Raw genomic sequence first — 24,605 nt, forward strand, 5'->3', positions numbered from 1 at the left:
TGTTTGTTTGTTTGTTTTTCTAAGATTTATTTTTTGATTAAGTTATTACAAATGTGTTCTTATCCCCACATTACCCTACCCATCCTTCCCACTCATGCCCTCACCTCCCTGTTGTCTGTGTCCATTGGTTAGGCCTATATGCATGCAAATAAGTCCTTTGGTTGATCTCTCCCTCTTACCCCCACCCTCCCCTACCTTCCCATTGGGGTTGATGGTCTGATAGATGTTTCTCTGTCTCTGGATCTGTTTTTGTTCATCAGTTTATGTTGTTCATTATATGTACCACAGTCTCTGGTGGTCTAGTGCTTAGGATTCGGCGCTCTCAAGTTCTGCTTTGACCAATAAGGTAGTCATTACCCACATGAGGCTAATTTAAAATGAAGTAAAGGAGAAATCACACTCCTAAGTGGCACTAACCACCTATCGAGAGCTCAATAGCCATATGTGGCTGCTGGCTACACTGCTGAGCAGTGCAAAATAAAACATTTCTATTCTCACAGATTTTCTAGTGATTTTAAAATTAATTTCCTTTCATTTAAAAAATGGAGAAAGTTTTAGAAAGTGCTGATTCTTCCTATTATTCATAATGCTGAACAAGTGGAAAAAACTTAAATTTCCAGCGATAGAATTTTGGTTCTCTGAATTGTGATTTAAACATATGCTGGAATATTACAAAGCCATTAAAATAGTCTTTTCTTAGAATGTGCAGGAAGGTTTATGGCATAATTTTAAGAACAAGAGGAAGCAAAAAGTATGTGTACTTATATTTTCATAAATATATGTATATACACATTAGAATATATAATTCCAAATTTTGCAATTTTATAAGAGATATATATATGTAAAAGAAACAAAGGAAAAAGATCATACTATTATCTGTTAACTATCTGTTAACTGTGGGATGTGAAATTATGGCGGATTTTATGTTCTTTGAACATAGCTTTATTTTTTATCTTTTTCCAATATCAGGGGAAAAATGAATAAAAAAAGAAACTATAAAAAGAATGTGGAATTTTTGGAACTTTTGCAAAAGCCAAAATAAGTTTCAGAAGATTCAGTAATTCACTTAAAAAAAAACACAACTAGCCGAAACCGGTTTGGCTCAGTGGATAGAGCGTCGGCCTGCGGACTGAAGGGTCCCTGGTTGGATTCTGGTCAAGGGCATGTACCTTGGTTGCGGGCACATCCCCAGTGGGGAGTGTGCAGGAGGCAGCTGGTCAATGTTTCTCTCTCATCGATGTTTCTAGCTCTCTATCTCTCTCCTTTCCTCTCTGTAAAAACTCAATTAAATATATTTAAAAAAAGAAAACACAACTAAAGATTTTTTCGATGTATAAAATGTTTTGTATATCCGCTCAAGCCGTCTGCATAATTCTTGTCACCAAGGCAGTTGTCACGGCAAGTGTCATTCATAGCATTCTCCCATGTCTACAGAGCAGCTGAGTGGTCTCTGGATTCCCTCTGTAGCTGCACCTGTCTAAACATTGAGCCCAGGGTGACATTCATTCATTTATTCGGAAGCAGATCTGTAAACATTTTCTATGCTCCAATGGTTCTGAATGAGGGTCTCTTCTGTGTCCCTATTGCTAGTCCTTAACCGTAAAAATACTTTTCCCACTGGTTCTTTTGGAAATTGGTTGAAATTCATGAAGACACCAGCATGTGTGTTATGGACGGAAGCTCAGACTCTCCATCAGGGAGGATGAGGAAACCTTGGACAAAGGAGGCAGCTTGTTCTGGGGGAGCCGACTTGGCTGGATTTGGAGCCCCACCAATTCTGGCCTCCTGTCTTCAGTCCTCTGACTTCAGTTCTCTGCTTTCTAAAATGGGAGGCACAAGGGGACCATTGTGGGATTAGAACAATACATGTAAAGTGCCTGAATTATGAAGAAAACTAGGTTTTTTTAGTTCTTATTATGCAGATGTTTATTTAACAAAAAAAAATCCATTTTTCCCTTTTATCAACCATTTTGAGCACTGTGAGATTTTACACTGTCTGGCCAGGTGTCAGGCTGTGTTTAACATTTGTGTAGCTGGAGGTGACCGAGGCTCCAACTACCTCTGAAGTCTCTGCTTTTGTTTTTCCTGCGGCCTTCAGATCACCCTAAGAATTCCTTCTCAGATAGGGTTTGCTTCATGCAGTGCGATTACTTGGCATGCACTCATAGTTCAGAGGGCTGGAGTGTGTCCCGCCCAGGGGCAATGGTAAGATTTCTGGGAGGAGGTGGGGAAGGCATGGTTTTCTTTACTAAAATGAGAGAAGAGACTGTGAAAGGTGAGATGCAAAAAAAATAATCACAGATGACTCCTCAGGCAGAGCAAATTTCAAAAGAGCACCTAAAAGAAATGTGGAATTTCAAAATTAATTTTCTCAAATACTTTGTAAACACTTACGTACTCTTGAAAAGCATTTACCTACCCTGATTTCCAATGTTCTCAAATTTTCCATCAGGGAAGGTTTGTATGAATAGGAAGGAGAAGCAAAGCCTTCTGAGCTCTGGTAACTGTGGGAACAAATGAGGAGATTGAGGACAGGGAACTGCAGATGCCTCCTGTCCCCTCCTCTGGAGCCAGGACTCTCAGAGGGGAGAGGGGGACACACAGACACTGGGGTTAGAATTGGAGGGCTGAGGACTGCTCCCCTGGGATTATCGGGGCAGACTGGGAGCCCCCAGGAGGGATGGATGCTGCATGTCCTCACTCTCTGGGTGAGTAGAACTCCAGAGGGAAGCCTGGAGTAGGACCCCAGGCAGGGACCCAGGCTAGCTACTCCCTGAGAGACAATAGGAGGTACAAAGACTCTGCCCCTGTTGCCATAAGAACAAAATAGCTCCGCCTCCCACCCCATATACACCAATGGGAAAGGCACTGGGTTCATTTAAAGACAGGATTCCCTTCATGAGGCTGAACTCAGATATTAAAATGGGCGAAATATTTTCTTTTGCTCCTCTCCTCTCGATCCTTTGGTGGGGGACTCAAGAGCAAATTCATTTAGAAACAAGTAAATAAGCTATATTTCTTCTGCACATTTAACATACTGAATATATTTGCAACTTTGAGCCGTACTTATCTTTATTCATGCAAAACTGTAACTATATCTGACATTTCTTCTTAAAGGTGTTTCTTCCTCGCTACAATGTGCAAAGGAAATTTCTTATTATAAAAATAGTGCTGTGGTTTTAGCTGTTGTGCTTCTGTGAAATAAGCTGAGCTTCCTTTCACCAGACACTGAGCAAGTGTCTTGTGAAAATAGCATAAAGGCTCTTGTGAGGAGAGAGCCCTTCCTAGTACACTGGGGCCTTGACTTACAAGTGTCCCGACTAACGAGTTTTTTGAGATACCAGCTGTCTCTTGGCTGATTTTTTGCATTGAGTTGACAGAGTAATTTGAGTTAAGGAGCGCCTTATCGAGCTCCTTAACGAGCTTGGTCTCAGAATGAATTAAACTCGTAAGTCAAGGCCCCACTGTATCTAGTGATTAAAGTAAAATCAGAATTTGCATGTATTTCTTAAACAGAAACCTTCAAAAGTCATTGCTGAATTCCCACTCAGCACTGGGGACTCTTTGGTCCTAGCACAGGCCTAGGCACCTTCTGAGAGGGAGATCCAGTACTGAAAAGGTCAGTTCTAGAAATGTCTGTAAAACATACATTTGGCAAATGAATGAAGAAAGAAGCAAAGAAACACTGACAGAGAAGATGTTCCCCTCTGCCGACTTAAAGTTTGCTTTCTAAAGGAGGTTTGAAGCTTCCTACTGTTTTTTCAGCTTCTTTGGATTTCTAAAAGGCAGGGCCTTTGAACTCTAATGGGAGAAAGAGAAGAAAGTGCTGGGCATTCAGAATCATGAGCAGTGGGAATATTGGGGAACCTCAGACCAGTCACTTCATCTCCCTGAACCAGTTTCAATCTGCAAAATAACTAATATGTGATTTTTTAAAGAATATTTTTATCTATTAAATCCACTAGTGTGACATTGGTCAACAAGAACATACAGGTTTTAGGTGTGGGTTCTATGTGACAGGATCTGTATATTGCACCTTGTGCCCAACTCAGGAAGCAACACCAGGCTGGTGAGCAGAAGATGAGGTGTAAAGGTGCATCATGGGTAAACTGGTCACCAGAGGCCAAAGGGCTGGCCTGCGAAGGACCAGGCACAGGAGCCACATCCTGGCGTGAACCTGGTCTGCAGTCAGAGCCCTCTCCTCCCCAAGGCAGGTCATAAAGCAGCTACTGCATTTCTGAACAAGAAATTGAGACACGGGTTTTGACCAAAAAATTAAGATATTTTGAAAATTCATGAATCTATGTGGGATGTCCTAAAGAGGATTAAGATATCATATGTATGTACATGTTAATGAATCAGGTTTATTACAAATATAAAATAAAGGAAATCAAAAAAGAGCTCTTTGCTCAGGAATTCATTCAGCAAGTGTGTGATGTCTACCTGGATCTCGGGGCGGGGCCTTCACAGGTCACCTTTCAGGTGCTGAGAGGGCCTGAGAGACAGACAGGTGAACAAGAACCAAGGCCACACTTTATTTCAGAAGACAGCAAGAGCCATGAAGAAAACAGACTTAGCTTATATGACTAGGGAGCCACAGGGACACAAAGGATTTCTATTGGTGCCCTGACCTATGACTTTAAACGCAGAGGTTCACAGGACAAAGTGTGGGGTCCCAGGTGCTGTGGGTCAGAAACCTGAGGTGGTTCATTGGGTTACCCTCCTCCCAGGAGGCCTCAGGGGGCCTGCTCATGAGGACGTGGCAGATTCCATTCCTTATGGCACAGTTCCCTTCTGTTCCCTGCCAAAGCCACTCCCAGCTTCCTGGGGCTCCCAAAAATCTTGGCCTTTGATCCCTTCCTCCAGCCTCAAAGCCAGCAACTCAAATGGGGTCCCTCCCTGGCTTCCTGCCCCTCCTTCCCAGCCAGTTTTCACTTTGAAGAACACCTGGTTACTGAGGGCCAGGACCTCGGGGGGAGACACACCTCCTGTGCTTTCTGTAGAGGACCTGGGGTGTGTTGGTGTCAATAATTGTTTATTCACTGATTTTTAACAACACCACCACCAGAAAACTTGAGAGGTTGGCCCACATGGGTGACCTGGCATGGTGGCTAGGTTACCTCTATGACCTGTCTTACCATTCTGACCTCTGTTAGTATTGTGACCTACTGCCAGGTGATATACCATAGGGCTAGATGGGGGCTCCCGAGCAGAGTGACTCCCCAGCAGGCTCAGGAAAGGGCTCCCCAACATATTTAAACTGAGACATGGCTGTTGAGACAGAGCTGGCCCCATGGAGACCTGGGGAAGCCACCCCAAAAGGAGAGGCAGTGCCCCAGGGCAAGGACAGCCAGGCTGGATGGGAACAGCAGAGAGCGGGGGGCAGAGGAGGGGACATAGAGGGCCCTAGTGTGGGTTGAAAATGCTGTCACAGCAGGAAGGCTTTTAGGCACGAGAATAGGGGGATCTGATTTATATTTTTTAAAGATCACTCGGTGATTTGACATTTGAAATGATATTTGACATGTGTCCTGAGAGCCCGGGAGGATTTGGGCAGATGAAGACGGTGAGATGTGCTTCAGGTACAGAAAGTGGACACGGCCTGGAGGCAGGACAGATGAACACTGGGGACCAGAGCACATGCCTCTCAGAGCCTGTGAGTGATGGGACAGGGCAGGGAACCAGAAGACCCTGCATGGAGGGGGCAGGGCAGGGGGAAGGGGTCCTTCCATGGAGAGGACAGGGTAGGGGAGGCAGTAAACCTCCATGGAGAGGGCAGGGCAGGGAGGACAGGGGAGCCTCCATGGAGGGGAGAGGGGAGGGAGGAGAGGGGACTCTCCATGGAGGGTACAGGTCAGGGAAAAAAGGGCACCCTCCATGAAGGGTGCAGGGCAGTGGGGACAGGGCACCCTCCTTTGAGGGAACATGCAGGGAGGAAAGGGACCCTCCATTGAGGGGACAGGCAGGGAGGAGAGGGGACCCTCCATGGAGGGGAGAAGGCAGGGAGGAGAGGGGACCCCCCATGGGGGGACAGTCAGGGAGGAGAGCGGACCCTCAATGGAGGGGACAGGCAAGGAGGAGATAGGACCCTCCATGGAGGGGAAAAGGCAGGGAGGAGAGCAGACACTCCATGGAGGGGAGAAGGCAGGGAGGAGAGGGGACCCTCCATGGAGGGGACAGGCAGGGAGGAGTGGGACCCTCCATGGAGGGGTGGGCCGGGAGGAGAAGGGACTCTCCATGGAGGGTACAGGGCAGGGAAAACAGGTGACCCTCCATGAAGGGTGCAGGGTAGTGGGGACCGGGCACCCTCCTTTGAGGGAACATGCAGGGAGGAAAGGGACCCTCCATGGAGGGGAGGGCCGGGTGGAGAAGGGACTCTCCATGGAGGGGAAAAGGGCAAGGACAAAAGGGGACCCTCCATGGAGGGTGCAGGGCAATGGTGACAGGGAACCCTCCATGGAAGGGACAGTTATGGAGGAGATGGGACCCTCCATGGAGGAGAAAGGCAGGGAGGAGGGGGACCCTCCATGGAGGGGAACGGCAGGGAAGAGATGGGACCCTCCATGGAGGGGGCAGAGTAGGGAGCAGATGGGACCCTCCATGGAGAGGAAGGGAAGGGAGGAGAGGGGACCCTCCATGGAGGGGAGAAGGCAGGGAGGAGAGGGGACCCTCCATGGGGGGGGGGGGACAGCCAGGGAGGAGTGGGACCCTCCATGGAGGGGTGGGCCGGGAGGAGAAGGGACTCTCCATGGAGGGTACAGGGCAGGGACAAAAGGGGACCCTCCATGGAGGGTGCAGGGCAGTGGTTACAGGGAACCCTCCATGGAAGGGACAGTTATGGAGGAGATGGGACCCTTCATGGAGGGGAAGGGCAGGGAGGAAAGGGGACCCTCCATGGAGCGGAAGGGCAGGGAGGAGGGAGGAACCTTTATGGAGGGGGCAGGGTAGGGAGCAGATGGGACCCTCCATGGAGGGGAAGGGAAGGGAGGAGAGGGGACCCTCCATGGAGGGGCAGGACAGGGAGGAGATTGTACCCTCCATGGAGGGGGTAGGGTAGGGAGCAGAGGGGACTCTCCATGGAGGGGAAGGGCAGGGAGGAGAGTGGACCCTCCATGGAGGGGCAGGACAGAGAGGAGATTGTACCCTCCATGGAGGGGGCATGGTAGGGAGCAGAGGGGACGCTGAGTGGAGGGGAAGGGCAGGGAGGAGAGGGGACCCTCCATGGAGGGAGCAGTGTAGGGAGCAGATGGGACCCCCCATGGAGGGGAAGGGCAGGGAGGAGGTGGGATACTTCATGGGAGGAAAGGGCAGGGAGGAGATGGGACCCTCCAAGGAGGGGGCAGGGTAGGGAGCAGAGGGGACCCTCCATGCATGGGAAGGGCAGGGAGGAGGTGGGAACCCTTCATGGAGGGGACCCTTCATGGAGGTAAGGGCAGGGAGGAGATGGGACCCTTCCTGGAGGGGACAAGACAGGGAGGAGATGGGAACATCCATGGAGGAGACGGGTCACGGAGGAGAAGGTACCCTCCATGGAGGGGGGAGTGTAGGGTTATTGGAACCCTCCATGGAGGGGACAGGTAAGGAGGACTCAGGACCCTCCACGGAGGCCACAGTTCAGGGAGGAGAAGGATCCCTCCGTGGAGAGTACAGGCCAGGGAGGAGAGGGCAGGGATGGGGACAGAGAACCCTACAGGGATGGGCTAGACAGGGAGGAGAGGGGACCCTCAATAAACGGGACAGATCAGGGAGGAGAAGGATACTTCCAGGGAGAGGAAGGGCAGGGAAGAGATGGGAACCTCCATGGAGGCGATGGGTCAAGAAGGAGAAGGTATCCTCCATGGAGGGGGGAGTGTAGGGGACAGGGAAGGGAGAATAGGGGACCCTCAATTTTAGTGGCTCTGCGGGAAGGACAAGGGAACCTCCATGGAGTGGGAAGGGAGAGGAGGAGAGGGGACCCTCCATGGAGGGGGCAGGGCAGTGGGGAAGGGAAACAGGGAACCCCAAACAATGGGCTGGGCAGGGAGGAGAGGGGACACTGCATGAAGGAAGGAGGGCAGAGGAAGTGGGGACCCTCCGTGGAGGAGACAGGGCAGTGGGCAGGGAACCCTCCATTGAGGCTACAGGACAGGTGGGGCAGGGGACCCTTCATGGAGGGGTAGGGCAGGGAGGAGAGGGGACACTCCATTGAGGGAAGAAGACAGAGAGGAGAGGTGACCCTCCATGGAGTGGGCTGGGCAGGGAGGAGAAGGGACCCTCCATGGAGGGGAGACGACAGGGAGGAGAAGGGACCCTCCATGGAGGGAGAGAATAAAGAGTAGAGGGGACAATGCATGGAGGTTTCAGGTAAAGAGGAGAGGAGACCTACCATGGAGGTAACAGGGCAGGAAGGAGAGGACCCTCCATGGAAGGGAAGGATAGTGGGAATGGGAACTCTATGTGGAGGGGGAAGTGAAGGGGGTATAGGGAACAGGGAACTCTCCATTGATAGGGCAGGGCAGTGCGGACTGGGAACACGGGACCCTGTATGATTGGCCAGTCAGAGAGTAGAGGGGAATCTCCATGGAGGGGGGAGGGCAGGGAAAGTGGGGATCCTCCATGGAGTTGACTGGGCAGGGAGGAGAGGGGACACTCCAGGGAGAGGGCAGGGCAGTGGGGACAGGGAAACCTCCATGGAGGCTTCAGGACAGGTGAGGCAGGGAACCCTCCATGGATGGGGCATGGCAGGGGTGTAGAGAACCTCACTTTGAGGAGGATGGGCAGGGAGGATAAGGTTTCCTTCATGGAAGGGGAAGGGCAGGGGGACAGAGAACCTCACTTTGAGGGGGCAAGCAGTGGGGAAAGGGAACCCCAGTTTGAGGGAGAAGGGCAGGGAGGAGACAGAATCCTACACAGAGGGACAGGTCATGCAGGAGAGGGAACAGGGAACTCTCCATGGAGGGGAGAGGCTGGGGGGATAGAGAACCCTACTTTGAGACAGCAAGGATTTCAGCACAGGTCCTTAAATAGATGGCAGGGCAGGGGAGAGAGGACATCCTCCCGGGAGGTAGCAGGGCAGGGAGGACAAAGGACCCCACATAGTCTGAGCAGGATAGTGAGGTTAGGGCACCATCCATGGAGGGGCCAGGGAAGGGAGGACAGGGGAGTAGAGATAGGTAACAGGGGAAACACACCCCTCCATGGAGAGTCCCCTGTTCCCCCATGGTGGGGCCCTTGTTCCCCAGCCCTGCCCCTTCACAGCATTCCCTGTCCTCCCTGTCCATTGGTCCCTCCCCTGGTCCCCTGCCCCCACTGCCCTGCCTTCCCATGGAGGGGCTGCTGTCTCCCCTGCTCTGACCACTCTGTGGTTGGTCACCTTATCCCTCTGCCTTTTCCTTCCATGCCAGGGTCTTCTGTTTCCCTGCCCTGACCCCTCACTCACAGGCATCTGAGGGGCATATGCTCTGGCCTCTCCAGTGTTCATCTCTCCTGCCTTTAGGCTGAGTGTCCACTCTCTGTACCTGAAGTACATTCTCACCTTCTTCATCTGTCTAAATCCTATCTGTGCTCTCAAGACACATCTCAAATATCATTTCAAATGTCAAATCACAAACAGGGGAAGGGGGGTGGGGGTGGGAGGTTAGGGGTGGGAAGTGGGGGATGGGAGTGGGGGGTTGGGGGTGGGGAGTTGGGGGGTGGGGGATGGGAGGTGGGGGTGGGGGGAGGGGAGTGGGGCTAGGGGGTGTGGACTGGGGAATGGGGGGTCAAGAATCAGGGGGGTGGTGTGGGGTGTGAGGTGTGGGTTGTGGGGTGTGGGTAGGGGTGTGGGTAAGAGTGTGAGGTGGGGGTGAGCGGTAGTGGTGGGGGATGGGAGCTGGCAGGTGGGTGGTATGGGGTCTCAGGAGGGGGCTGTGGGTTGGGGGTGTGGTGAGTCCAGTGGGGGCTGGGTGTGGTTGTCGGGTGGCAGGTGGTGGTGGCCTGTGGGGAGTAGGGGGTAGGGTTGGTGGGTGACAGGTGGGGCAGGGAGAAGAGGGAATAGGGGGGATAAATGGTGATGGAAGGAGACTTGACTTGAAGGCAGTGAACACACAATGCAATCTACTGATGATGCAATATAGAATTGCACACCTGACCTATGCAATTTCATTAATGAATGTCACCCAAATACGGTTGATTAAAAGTAAATGAAAGGTGGGTCTTTTGAGGTTGATTAGGTTATGAGGGTGGAGCCCTCATGAATATGATTAATACCATTTTCAAAGATATCCCATGCTAGACTTATCAGGAGATGACTTTATATGTTATATAAATGTCTAACCACTATTTTGTACACTTGAAACTAATATTGAATGTCATCCCTAATTGAAAATAAATTAAAGTAGTAAAACAATTTTGAATAAAAATGAAAATGCGAATCAGAGTGATCTTTAAAAAATGTAAATCAGATAATTACACTCTGTGCCTAAAAGCCTTAAGCGCTCCAACAGTGGTCAGCTCTCCAGACAGCATCATGCCTGTGAGGGTGTTACACTCCTGGGAGAGGAATGCCCTGTTTTCTTCCTCCAGTAGCTCCCTTCATGGCTCTGGTGATGTGTGGCACTGGTGCAGGGCAGAACTGTGCTTCCTTGAGAGTGAGCTAAGCATCACTTTGGCTGCTTGCTTGTAGTGTGGGAGCCAACATGGAAAAAATAAATTTAAGCCTTAAAGGTTCTCACAGCATTTCAACCCACCAAATGGACCTCTATCCTCCCTTCCCTACACTCCAGCCAGCCTGGCTCACCCAGCCTTGAGGAAAGAAGGCAGGGACAGTGCTGCCCGGGAAGCCAGTGAGCATGCATGTGGTCAGAAGTCTGGAGAGAGCTCCAGTTCTCTTAGGACAGAAATGGAGGGATGAATCTGCTGAAATCAGCCACCCAGAAGGGGACTCAACTTTTCACTACATGATGACTGGATGACACCTGCATGATCCCACCATGCTCTCGCTCCCCTGTGGCATCCCAGGGGACCCATGGATCATCTACAACAGAAAGCAGCTCTCTGGCCTTTGAGAATCCACAGACCCTCTGCAAAGCCCTTAAGCTCACACGGCTGATCTCAGACTACAGATTCCAGACATCTTCAATCCTGGGAAGCAGCCTCTTTTGACTTTTTCATTCTCCTCCTACAAACAATGCCAGGTCTTTGTCTTCTGTACACTGCTCAAAGATGTGTGAGGACCCAGCGGGTGGCAGCTGGACCTGATATCCCCTGGGACATTTGCTGAGTGGCCTCAGACCCAACACTGACACTGAGCTTGAACCTGCATCCATCTGGTGAACACCACTCACCTCTCTACCTGGGGACTCCATGAGAACCTACCTCATGCAACTTGAGTGCTTCCAGAGACTCTTTCATTAGCGGAGAATAACAGGCACTCGGCAGATGGAGGCAGACAGGGAGGCAGAACATGGTGTGCTCTGGGACTTTTGCTGACCTGTCCCCTGGCTCAGTGCTAGTAAAAACCAGCTTTGGTGCCCTGCTTGGGCCTTCCTGTGCTTACTGGGCCTCAGGAGAGCCTGTCACAAATTGTGAATTGCTTTGTAGATGCAAATAGATTGCCCTGGGCCAGTCACATCAAGCATCTGACATTGTTCAGCACCAGAGTTGCTCCCAGGAAGCCCCAGGACCAACAAGCCCAGTGGCCAGCTTCAGAGCACATGAGAGAAGGATACAATTAGCCTCGGAAGTGGCAGATCCAAAGAGAGATCTAGGCAGGCACCAGACCCCGCTGAGATGAATTGCACTCCACGTGGTCAACACCTGTCAGCAGCTTATACACTATACTATAGGCAGGGTGCACTGTGGTCGCAGCCAACTAGCCTGAGCATCGACTTAGTACATGCATGGGCCAACAGCCATCAAGAATCAACTGCCACAGGAAGGTTCACGTAACACACACGGGACATCCCTGGAGCACTCAACTCAGATGATCAAGAAGAAATTGCCACTGGGTTCCACAGGACTCCTACTACACGAAGCCACACTACCAAGACCTGGATTTTAATACAAAGAAACAAACACACAGAGGAAGCCAAAATGCTAGGAAACATGCCCCAAATTTAAGAACAGGGGACACATCCAGAAAAAATGCTAAACAAAGTGAGGCAAGCAATATTCCAGATGCTGCATATATATATACATAAAATGGTTGTAAGGATGGCAATTGAAGTTAGGTGAAGAATGGATGAAATCAGTAGGAACTTGAAAACTGATAGTAGGCTTGAAAATATATATTTAAGCCATATAAAAGATCCAGTCAGAAATAAAGAGTAAAATCTTTGAAATGAAGAATACACTAGAGAAAATAAATAATTTGATTAAGGAGAGAATCAAATTAGTGATTTGGAAGACAAGGTCACAGAAGACAAAACAGCAAAAAGAAAAAAGAACTTTTAAAAATGAGGACTGTTTAGGGGACTTTTGGGACAACATGAAACATTAACAACGTCCACATTATAGGAGTACAAGAAGAAAAGAAAGATTAAGGGACTACACCATATTAAAAGAAATAATGACCGAACAGTTCCCTAACCTGGTGAAGGAAGAGACACACAAGTCAAGGAAGCACAGAGTCCCAAACAAGATGAACTCAGAAAGGCTTGACACCAGGACACATCATCATTAAAATGACAAAGATTAAAGACAGGACATCTTAAAAGCAACAAAAGAAAGATGGTCAGTTACCTACAAGGGAGCTCCCATAAGATTGTCAGCTTATTTCTCTACAGAAACATACCAGGCCAGTAGGGATTGCCACAAACTATTCAAAATAATGACAAGCTAGGACCTTCAACCAAGACTACTTTACCCAGCAAGGCTCTCATTTAAAATTGATGGAGAAATAAAGAGCTTCCTAGACAAGAAACAGCAAAACAAGTGTGTTACCACCAAACCATTAGTATAAGAACTATCAAGAAGGAATAAAAGGGAAACAGAGTTAAAAGAATAAAACATATCTACGAATAATCACTTTAAATGTAAGTGGCTTGACTGCTGCAATTAAAAGACATGGTAGCTGAATTGATAAGAAATCAAGAACCATATATATGCAGTCAACAAGAGACCTATCTCAGAATGAAAGATATACAGACAAAAAGAAAGGGGATGGCAAAAGGTATTTCATGCAAATACAAATGAAAAATAAGCCGGGGAGGTAAACTTATATAGCTGACAAAACAGACTTTAAAACAAAGGCTATATTGAGCAATAAGAATGGACACCACAGAATGATAAAGAGAGCAATCCAACAAGAGGATATAACCCTTGCAAACACGTATTTCCTCAACATAAGAACAAGTAAATGTGTAAATCAAATCCTGATGTACATAAATGGAGAGTTCAACAATAATACAGACGTAGTAGGGGATTTTAACATCCCATTGGAATCAATGGCTGGATCTTCCGCACAGAAAATCAAGAAGCAAAGAGTGGCCTGGTGCTGGACTCTGCAGCAGCAGCAGGAGCACATACACTAAAGCTGGAATGATACAGATGAGATTAGGCTGGCCCCTGCGCAAGGGTGACACTGAAATCAGTGAAGTGTTCCCTTCACCCTAGCGTGGGACATGCTCTCCTGGCTCCCCTAGGCTCCCCTGACTCCCCTGGGCTGGGGCCCCTGCGGGTGGGGGTGGAGGGAGACGGACGGGGGCTGGGGGGAGAGGGAGACGGGTGGGGGCTGGGGGGGGAGGGAGAGGTGCGGGGGAGACTTGGGCCCTGACCGCCTCCTGGGTTGGGGCCCCTGCTGGTGGGGGCGGAGGGAGAGGGGCGGAGGTAGGGGGGGGGAGGGAGATGGTGGGGGCTGGGGGGGGAGGGAGAGGTGGGGGGGAGACTTGGGCACCTTCTCACCCTTGCGCAGGGCGGCCTCACACCTAGTCTTTAAATAAAAAAAAAAGATGAGTGGCCTGAAATAACACAATAGATCAAATGGATTTAATTGGTATCTTCAGAGCATTTCACCCTGAAGCAGTAGAATATACATTCTTTTTAAGTGGACGTGCAACATTATCTGGATAGACCACATGTTAGGGCACAAAAACAGTCTCAGTAAATTTAAGAAGATTGAAATCATATCAAGAATCTTTTCTGGTCATAACTGGATAAAACTAGAAGTCAATGAGAAAAAACTGATATACAAGTGATCTATTACTGAATTGTACACACCTAAAACCACCCTGCCCCAATAAATTTATTAACAGAGAAATAAAAACAATGACAAGCAAAAATAAATAAATAAATAAATAAAAATTTGGGGATACATGGTGGTGAGAATTGCATGTCAATATACTTGATGTATACTTAAATGTGGTTAAAACTCTAAATCTTATATTTATTTTACCACAATAAAAATTAGTAATTATAGGATTAAAAAGAAAACAGAAAAAGAAAAAGAAAAACCTGTAAAACACAGAAAGTCTTGGAGGCTAATTAACATGTTACTGAACAATGAATAGATAACAATGAGATCAAGGAAATAATGAAATAATACCTTGAAACACATGGAAATGAGAGCACAACAATCCTCACTCTATGGAGCACAGCATAAGCAGTCCTAAGAGGGAAATTCCTAACATTACAGGTCTACCTCAAGAAACAAGAAAAATCTGAAATATATCATCTAACTTGACACTTAGAGGAACTAGTGCAAAAGAAAAACAAAGACACCATAAAGTGAGAAGAATAAAGAAAATAATAAAGATCAGAGCAGAAATAAACAAAGCAGCAAAAAACAAATGCAGGTGCTGGACTGGATGGTTTCACAGTGCATTTCATCAAACAGTCAGAGAAGAACTAGCACCTGTTCTCCTCAAACTCATCCAAAACACTCAAGACAAGGGAAGACTCCCAAGCTCATTTTATGAGTTCAGCATTCTCCTAATCCCAAACCAGAATAAGACTTTACAAAGAAAAAAATTATAGGCCAATAGCCCTGATGAATATAGATGCTAAAATCCTCAACAAAATATTGGCAAACTGGATCCAGTAATACATTCAAAAGATTACACACCATAATGAAGTGGGATTTATTCCAGGGATGCAAGCTTTGTACAGTATCTACACATAAAAAACATGATACATCATAAACAAAATAAATAAAAATCACATGGTTATAACAATAGATGCAGAAAGAGCATCAAAACACAACACCTATTCATTATAACAACTCTCAGCGAAATGTGAATAGAGGGAATTCACCTGAACATAATAAAGATTATGAAGAAGAAAGAAAGAAAAAAAGAAAGAAAAAGAAAGAAGAAAGTGAAAGAAAGGAAGGAAGACAGGAAGAAGTTGAAGAAGATACAAATAAATAAAAGCATATATGGTGTTCAAAGATAGGAAGAATTAACAACATTCAAATGTCCAGTGACGTATTTCAGAGAGCTACAACAAATATCACAAAAATTTATATGGAAATACAAAAAAACAACAACAACAACAACAAAAAAACCCAACACACACACACACACAAACAAAAAAAACAAACAAAATAAAACCAAACCAATAGCCAGAGTAATCTTGAGAAAGAAGAATAAAGTGGGAGGAATCATGCTACCTGATAACAAACTATACTACGAGGCCATAGTAATAAATATAGTATGGTACTGGCATAAAACACACATAAAGATCATTGGAACAGAATAAAAAGTCCAGAAATAAACCCATACATTTATGGTCAATTAATATTTGACAAAGGACACAAGACTATACAATGTGGTAAAGATAGTCCACTCAATAAATGCTATTGGGAAAATTGGACACATAAGTAGAAAAATAAATGAATGCAGACTACCTTCTTACACCATATTGAAGAAAAAATGCAGAATGGATTAAGACTTGAAAGTGAGATTTGAAACCGTAAAAATTCTAGAAGAAAATAAAGGCAATAAGTTTTCATAGAAATATTTTTTATTCTGATATATCTATTTGGGCAACAGAAACAAAAGAAAAACTAAACAAATGGGACTACATCAATCTAAAAAGTTGTTGCACAGCAAAGGAAATCATCAACAAAATGAAAAGACAACCCACTGAATGGGAGAACATATTTGCCACTGATACATCTGATAAGGGTTTAATATCCAAAATTTATGAAGAACTTAAGAAACTCAACATCATAAGAAAATTAAACAATCCAATTTAAAAATGAGCAAAGAACCTAAACAGACACTTCTCCAGCGAGGATCTGCAGATGATTATTACACAAATAAAAAGATGCTGAGCATCACTAATCATTACAGAAATGGAAATTAAAATCATAGCGAGGTATCACCTCACCTCTGTCAGAATGGCTATCATCAATAAATCAATAAACATCAAGTGCTGGTGAATATGTGGAGAAAAGAGAACTCTCGTGTATTCTTGGTGGGAATGCAGATTGGTGCAACCACTGTGGAAAGCAGTATGAAGTTTCCTCAAAAATTAAAAATAGAACTGCTTTATAACCTAACATTTCCATTTCTGAGAATATCTCTGCAGAAACCTGAAACACTGATCGGAAAGGATATATGCAATGCTATGTTCACGGCAGCATTATTGACAATCCCGAAGATTTCATAGCAGCCCAAGTGCCCAGCAGCAGATAAATGGAGAAAATGCTATGGTACATTAACACAATGGAATACTACTCACCTACACACACACAATAGAAAATGAAGAAAATCTTACCTTTTGCAACAGCATGGATGGAGCCGGTGAGTATTATGCTAAGTGAAGTGAAGTAAGCCAGTCAGAGAAATACAGGTTCCTTATGGTTTCACTTATATGTGGACTCTAATGAACAAAATAAACTACAATCAAAATAGAAAAAGGCTCATAGATACAGAAAACTGACTGAATACTGTCAGAGGGGAGGAGGTTGGGGGACTAGGGGAAAAGTGAAGGGATTAAGCAAAGAAAAGACCTATAGACACAGACAACAGTTTGGTGATTATCAGAGAGAGAGGGGTGTGTGTAGAAGAGGGTTTAGAAAGGATAAATTGTGATTGAAGGAGACCTGACTTGGGTCGGGGGGAGGGCGGTGAGACACATAATTCAACATACAGATGATGTATTACAGAACTGTATACCTGAAAGCTACCTGATTTCATTTCCAATCTCACCCCAATATATTCAATTTAGAAAAAGAGGCCATTGTGGCACATGCTACAACCTGGATGGACCCTGAAGACATGATGCTCAATGAAATAAGCCAGTCACAAAAGGACAAATAGTGTGCGATCCCACTCACATGAGGTCCCTAGAGGCCTCAGAGTCATAGAGGTAAGATGGAGGGTACCAGTAATGGGGGAGTGGATGCAGAGTTGCTGTTTAGTGGGGACAGAGCTTCAGTTGGAGAAGATGAGAACAGTGATGGAGCTGATGGTGGTGAGGGCAGCACAACAATATGAATGTTAAGTTGTGTTAAGGACCACTTAAGACCACTGGATTGTGCCCTGAAAAATAGTTTAAATGGTAAATTTCATTTTGTATATATTACTGTGATAATAATATACCAAAAAAAAAAAAAATAGAAGGCACTGTCCTGGGTGTGGGAGAATCGGGTAGAGCTGTTTTCTAGGGGCCCTACATGGGTGGTTGGGTCACTGTCAATATCCTGGCTGTGAGATTTTTATAAGATATTATTGAGGGAAACCGGGTCAGATTACATGGGCTACCTCTGCGTTATCTCTTATAAATAATGGGAATCTACAATTATAATTTTAAAAGGTTAAAAAATAAAAGGGGCGACAACCAGATTTGGTTGTCTTGCCCCAGAGAATCTGGTCCAGCAGGTCCCGTTGGGGTCAGGGCTGAGTATAAGGAATTGCCCACAGGAACTGGTGGTCAGTGGGATTGAGGGCCACCATCCAGACCAGTGACCTACAGAGCTAAGTTCTCATCCCATCATGAAGCTTCCACAGCTTTTAATACAGCTGCTGTGTCTCAGCCACCTCTAATGCGATCACTCGGTGGAACAGCTCCTTCACTGTACCACCTGGTTTCTTAAAGGAGCTTCAAACCTTTTAACAATCTCACCAAACACAACACCGGCAGCACAATCCTCCCACAGTGACCCTCTGCTTCATTAAACCACATCCACCAAGTGACAAGTCTGGGCCTTTTGTGCCATTCCAGGAACGCTGGGCCAGGGTCTCCTCCACAGAGCAGATTCACTTCTCGGTGGCTTGGTTGGGACCAGAGTACAGGGCCCAGGGGTGACACTTACCAAGGACAAGGATGAAGGAAGGCAGCATTGTCCTTGGAAGCACGTGCCTTTTAATCATCTGCAGATCTCAACTGTAGGAAAGATACCTATGCTCTGTTAAAGGTCAGGAAAGAAAAATAATTTTTTTCTTTGTACTCAACAGAGTAGTGCTCAAAATTAAGGTAAAAATAATACCATCTTCATATGCTCTCTCCTTCCATAGATGGCTCCAATTTTCCTGTCAATTTGAATGCAAGGTGGAAGAAGTAATGCTGGTGGATGAAATCAACACATCCCTATTTTAAGGGGTTAAACGAAGATGAGAGACGGAGTGTCACTCATTAAGGTTTCATACTTTACTCTGTGGTCAAGTAGGGAGTTTTTAATTGTCCATCCAAACCTGTATCATTAGGGTAATAATGTAGGGCTGTCATGAAGGCCTTTTCAGTGTCTGTACCCCATAAAATCTTGCTCTTTTTGGTTCACGATGTGGGCCAGGGAGCCACCAAAGCTCTCCACACAGTGACTGAGGGCTCCAGGGCTGCCCTGGCTTGTGGATTCAGCTGACAATGAGCACAGCCCCATGGTGTAGAGGTGGGACAGAGGAGTGTTGTCAGGATGGCCTGGGAGCAGCGCTCATGGCTGTCCTCGCATCAGGCCAGACCTGACTCACATGGTGAGAGAGGCTCAGAAATGCAGAACAGCACAAACTCCTTGCTACTTGGCACATAGGACAGCTCACTCACCCTCTTGTTCCTTCACCTGTGCAGCCAGCCAACTCAGTCACCTTCAGGGAGAACATCCAGAAAGAATAATAAAATAAAAGTACCGCATGCCAATGCAATGCACCTAGCACTTCAAAGTACTAAGAGTAAAAAAACTCACTGTCAATGCATTTCTACAGAAAGGCTACTTGCTGTCCAGACCCATACTCTTGCTCTTTTTTTTTCTTCTCCAAAGAAGAAAACACATCATTCTGGAGCCACCGAGATGGAGCAGACCAATGGCCAGCTGTCCACCCAATGATGACAACCGTGGTCTCAGAGAGAATACTATCTGCGGACTCCAGAGAGAGCAGCAGTGGGCTGAGTGGGGAGAGAATTGAGAACTTGACCTGTGACCAGCACGGTGGTGAGCTGATTGGTCTTGAAGACAGTGAGTCTTAGCACTGCTCTGTGAGCAGGACGGGAATGACTCAGAGAGGACTGGATCAGGGGACTGTGGGAGCCAGAGTGGACCCTTGGAACCTTCCCCCTTCTCTTCTGGCCGGGCTCTAATGCCATGGCCTGGGCATAAATCCCTCAAATGCTGAGGAAAAAGCCATCTCTGGTGAGGACCTGAGAAAATGGGGCCCTGGACTCCAAAGTATTGGGGCGACCCCTGATTATTTTTCTTCTTTTTCTCTTGCCAGTTTTCCCTGCAAACCATCCTGTTCTATGAAGCTTCCACACAGCTCATGGGTGGAGAGGAGTGTAAGGTTCTGAGAGAGAGAACCAGAGCATCTAGCAGAAGGACCAGTAAGGCAGCTGAAATCCAGGGAGAGAGGAGCTGTGGGTGAGCTGGACCCGCACAGAGCACACCCTGGAGGCAGCATAGGCTCTGCGAATGCTGACCCTGAGTTCACCCCCTGAGCTGCTGAGACACAAGTGATTCTGAACTTCATATGCTCCACAGCCTTACACAGGGGGCTCTCACCTCTGCCACTCCGTGGTGGGAAGACAGACTGTGGAGCCCCGTCCAGCAGGGCCAGCACATCCATCACCAGTCTCATGTGAAGTCTGGAAGGAGAAAGGTTCTGCATGTGAACAGGCACAGGGGTCAAATGCAAGAGGTCAGGGCAGTAGAGCCCCAGCCTGCAGACCCACCACACCCTGCACTTTAGTTCCAAGTACAAGCTCTTTTTTGCAATAGTAACAATTGTAGGTTTGACTTGAAAGAAAAAAATAACTCAAATTACATTAGAGATTTCAATTTTGGTTTGTCACATCTTCAATAGACGTTAGCTGAACCCAATGTGGTAATCATTTCACAATGTAGGTAAATCAAACCATCGTTCTCTCTGCCTTAAACGTATACAGTGGTGTATATTGATTATTTCTCAATAAAGCTGGGAAAAATAAACAGTGCCTTAATCAATGGGAAAAAAGTGGTTATAGATGCAGTGGAATGAATACCCCATAACTAAGAGAAAACAAATCAGGATATACACATAACAAATAGTATCATCTTGCCCTGGAGGCGTGCTCAGTGGTTGAGCCTTGATCTATGAACCAGGAGGTCATACATGGAGTCCCTGCCAGAGTACATGCCCTGGTTTTGGGCTCCATCCTTAGTAGGGGGCATGTAGGATGCAACTGATGAATGATTCGTTCTCATCATTCATGTTACTACCTCTCTCTCCCTCTCCTTTCCTGTCTGAAGCCAATACAACATATATTAATATAAATGAATTAATAGTATCACCTCAAAAAGGTATCTGGATATATAAATGTACGGAAGACAAAAGGAAATACTTTGAAATGTTGACAGTAGTTAACCTTGTATAGTGGAAAGAAGTGATTTCTTTTACTTTATACTATTCTTTTTAAGTTTGTACTAATAATCCTATATTATTTTGATAATGAGAAAAAATCTTCTAAAAAACATTTAAGTAACTTTTTTTGGTGTAAAATGCATTTTGCATCCATGTTCAGTGACCATCCACTTAGCTTTGAGAAGCTTAAAAAGTGCTTTGGGTTGTGAAATATCCTTTAAAATGCATTCTTGCACTCCAACAGCTCCAGAATGAGAACACTGGGCTTTGGAGATGCTGGGTCTGCTTGGAAAAAATAATGGGCAGGGGGTGGACGCGCGGCAGGGGATGGTGCGGGTCAGCAACCCTGAAGAGTGGCTCATAGGCAGGATGCCTCAGGGTCCACAGCTCAGGCTGTATTTGAAGAATTCCTCATTGGAAGGCTGATAGCTACAGTAAAGTTTCAGATTTGATAAATTTCAGACATGAGCCACAGTAATATTTTTTAAAACGGTTTTTGCCATTCTTATTGCAAAATCTATATATATAAAAGGCGAATGTGCTAAGGATTAGACCACCTGACCACTCACTATGAAGAGCACTGACCACCAGGGGCAGACGTTCAATACTGGAGCTGCCGTGACCTGAACTGGCCATTTACAGAGGAAGGACCCTGCGCTCGAGAGTCCACAAGCAACACTCCGCTTTTCCCAAGGGGGACACAGGCCCCGCCACAAACCCATGGCACAAAGCCCACAGGCCAGCCCAACACAGAAATGGTGGCTGTGGGCACCAGGTAATGATGTCACATAGTAATAACAGGCTTCCTCTCCCTAGCGACTAGCCTCCTTGGAGTCTCTTCACCCACTTGCTTTATAGCCAGGTGCAAACATTTTACACTTTCACCAAATATCTTTGAAGTGTTTTTCATGTGCCTCATCTCATTTGATCCTCACTAAAGTCCTAGAATAGGTAGAGAGGAGACTCGGTAGAATCCTGTTTTCATTTCATTAGCCAGAAAATGGAGATTTGGAATGTTTTAAAAATTGACCCAACTGAAAAGAAGCAAGAAATGGTAGAACCTGAACATGACTTCAGGTTTTCTCACTGCACAGAATAGAGTCAAACAGTGCTATAGTTAAATATTTCTCCCTTTGTTATCCCTGCATGATCCACAATAATAATCTGCTTTCATATTGGTATTTACTGCTGTTTTGCTGTCAATATCCTGAAAAAAAAATTGGGGCACTTCACTAGGCTGGAAAAAGTTTAGCTAAATCAGAAAGTTTTGAGATTATATATATATATATATATATATATATATATATATATATATCTCACTGGCACCAGTTGCATGTGTTTCCAGCTGTCATTGTTGATTGTGAATTTGGTATACACTTCTATTATTGAGAAAGGGCAAATAGTGATCTTACAATATTTCTTCTAATTAATCTCCTTTCAATGTGCATGAATTCATGCACCAGGACTCTAGTAATTAAATAATACTATCAAGACTCCTAAGAGAAACATATGTATACAGAAAAGATTTTTAAAGGATTCAGATCTCCTAAGTCACAGCTCTATGGTGCTAACCTCAACTGGGTCTACAGAGGCTGACAGGAAAAATAGAATGAGCACTTGCCCTGGGTTCTCATTTGATCTCTGCTAGTAATAGCTTGTGGTCTTGGGGATTTCATTTACCCTTTTTGGGTCTCCTAGCTACATCTATAGGATGAGGGTAAAATTAGACCTCTTAAATAAGTTTTCTACAAACGCTTCAAAAAATAATTGTAGGTTCAGATTTCTACAATCTTCCTAAATAATTCAGCAATTATAAACTTTTCCTTGGTTTAAACTTTGTGGTACAAAACTTCACAAAAATGTAAACACAGTTTTATACTACTACTCATTTCAAAAATATACAATCTCTATAAAACTTACCCTATAACATTTTGGTAGATACTATGAAACATTTCTTAGTAACTGTCCTATAACCCAAACTAGTAAATTTAGCATTATTTTCTTAAAACATAATTGCATATTCTTTGTATTGGTGTGAATAGGCTCAGAAAATACAGATGTGCTGAGTACTATATGTCACTTTTATTAAAATTCAACAAGTAACTTCCCAGGTATGGAAAACTTCAGCTGAAGCCACTTTTTGGGGTGTAAAAATCAACTCTTGTAAACATCAAATTAAAAGGTGGCTGTATCTTCTGCCTTAAACGTTAAAAAAACATAAGAGTTGTTCTTTAACTCACTCAAATGGTTTGTGAAGCTGAAATACTTCTGTGTAGGGTCTGCCCCATCCTGACATTAGCTTAGTGCACGGACTGAGAGCCACATGTCACCTATTCTGTCCAGTGAGGAAGGGAGCTGTGTGTGAATCATTCCTGCCACTAAGCCCCTTGGACAGCCAGCTGCTAGGCAGCAAGGATGCCAGCCTCAGCTCACAGGTGGGAGAAGAGCTGCCATCTCTCTCAGAACACTTCCAAACTCAGCCTGAGAAGGACAGGCCCTACCAGCCAAGACCCAGTCAGGCCACTGCTGGGCTTTAAGTAAAGACTGACGATTGTCTCTGCCTCTTATTTCTTCTGAGACCAAACCAACCTACCTCCCCACCAACCAACCAACCAACCAGCCAACCAGCCAACCACAATGTAATTATCATCCTTGCACTGAAGCCACTGCTGAATAAACACCAAGTTGTTAATGGGCTCACGTGTTGACTTCCCTCCAAGACACATATCCCCAGGCCTGGAATAAGCTCTGCCCCTTCCCATTCCCTTCCCTCAGCTCGCCTCTCCACCCTCTACCGCTCACAAACCCCCCACCCCCACCACCACACACACACACACACACACACACACACACACACACACACCCCATATTTGACCAGGTACTTAATTTTCTGGAGACTACAGATCTGTCTTTTCCCCTGGCTTGAGTCACAAGCCCTGGAGAAGCAGGACCCCTCACTGCCTGGCTTAATAGACAGGGGGCCCTGCTGGGGTCTGGCTGGAACTGTGTCCCCAGGTGCGTCCCATCAGCTCAGCAGCCACCACTCCTCCAGGTCCAGGGAGCACATGCAACCTGCCCCAGAATGACAGGGGACCAGCCCAGCTCAGGGAAGGAGCCCACACGAGGGCTCTTGGTCTCTCACTGGGGCTCTTGGTCCCAGGTGGCGACCTGATGGAGCCTCTCCACTCTCCTGCTTTCTCCCAGGACCCTGGGGCTCTCCAAGTCCCACCCTTCGGGAAAGTGACACCTTGGCTGCTCCCACAGAGCAAGGCCCAGGGAAGCCCCAATCCTCCAAGCGTTTTAAATACCTGACAAACTCAAGTTCACCCTTGGAATGAGCCCTTCCCACCCACAACAGCCACCACCACGTGGGACACTCCAAGTCCCAGCACCTGGGAGGTGCCAGATGGGCTGGAACCCGCACACAGTTGCGTGGAGGCGGGGGTGAGGGGGTGGGGGGTAGGGGGTGGAGGGGGGTGGGAGGGGGGGGTCGACTAGGCTTTTAGGCGAAGTCGCTGGGCAGGTGAGCAGGAGGGCACTCACCTTGGTGACATTGAGGAAGGTGGTCTGGCCCAGGGTGCCCCTCACCAGCTTCCGCTCCAGCTCCTCCCTCAGATGAGCAAGTGGATCTTGCCCACATGCGGCAGAGGAGCGCCTGCAGGATGGTGGCCTGGACTCCAGGCAGATGCGCTTGGTCTGGCAGCGGGGGCGGCTCCACACCAGCTGGGCTCGGCCTCCAACGGCTCCTCCGCCCGCGGGACCCTGGCGGACCCGGATGAGGCAGCAGCGCGAGCCAGGAAGCCCAGCGGGTCCTGTGACTCGCGGTGCCCAGGCTTGTTCCCCTCACCCACGTGAGAGCCTTTGGCCACATCTGCC

At 46.7% G+C, this 24,605-nt stretch overlaps 1 long non-coding RNA gene across 3 annotated transcripts; it reads right to left on the minus strand.

Moving 5' to 3' along the window:
- Window positions 1-1,328: 1,328 nt before the first annotated feature.
- LOC308517109 lies at window positions 1,329-24,605 on the minus strand. 3 transcript variants are annotated; one of them, XR_013995800.1, is made up of 7 exons: window positions 24,273-24,582; window positions 19,892-19,974; window positions 18,392-18,983; window positions 18,218-18,288; window positions 16,678-16,782; window positions 2,420-2,504; window positions 1,329-2,337 (listed from the first exon to the last, which is right to left on the minus strand). It is a non-coding gene; the product is annotated as an uncharacterized lncRNA (long non-coding RNA). The 3 variants fall into 3 exon arrangements; XR_013995802.1 differs by having other exon boundaries at window positions 1,906-2,337; window positions 18,943-18,983; XR_013995801.1 differs by lacking the exon at window positions 18,218-18,288 and having other exon boundaries at window positions 1,498-2,337; window positions 18,943-18,983; window positions 24,273-24,605.

Source organism: Myotis nattereri, assembly GCF_964212035.1.
Source record: "Myotis nattereri genome assembly, chromosome: 3".
NCBI classification, from domain to species: domain Eukaryota; kingdom Metazoa; phylum Chordata; class Mammalia; order Chiroptera; family Vespertilionidae; genus Myotis; species Myotis nattereri.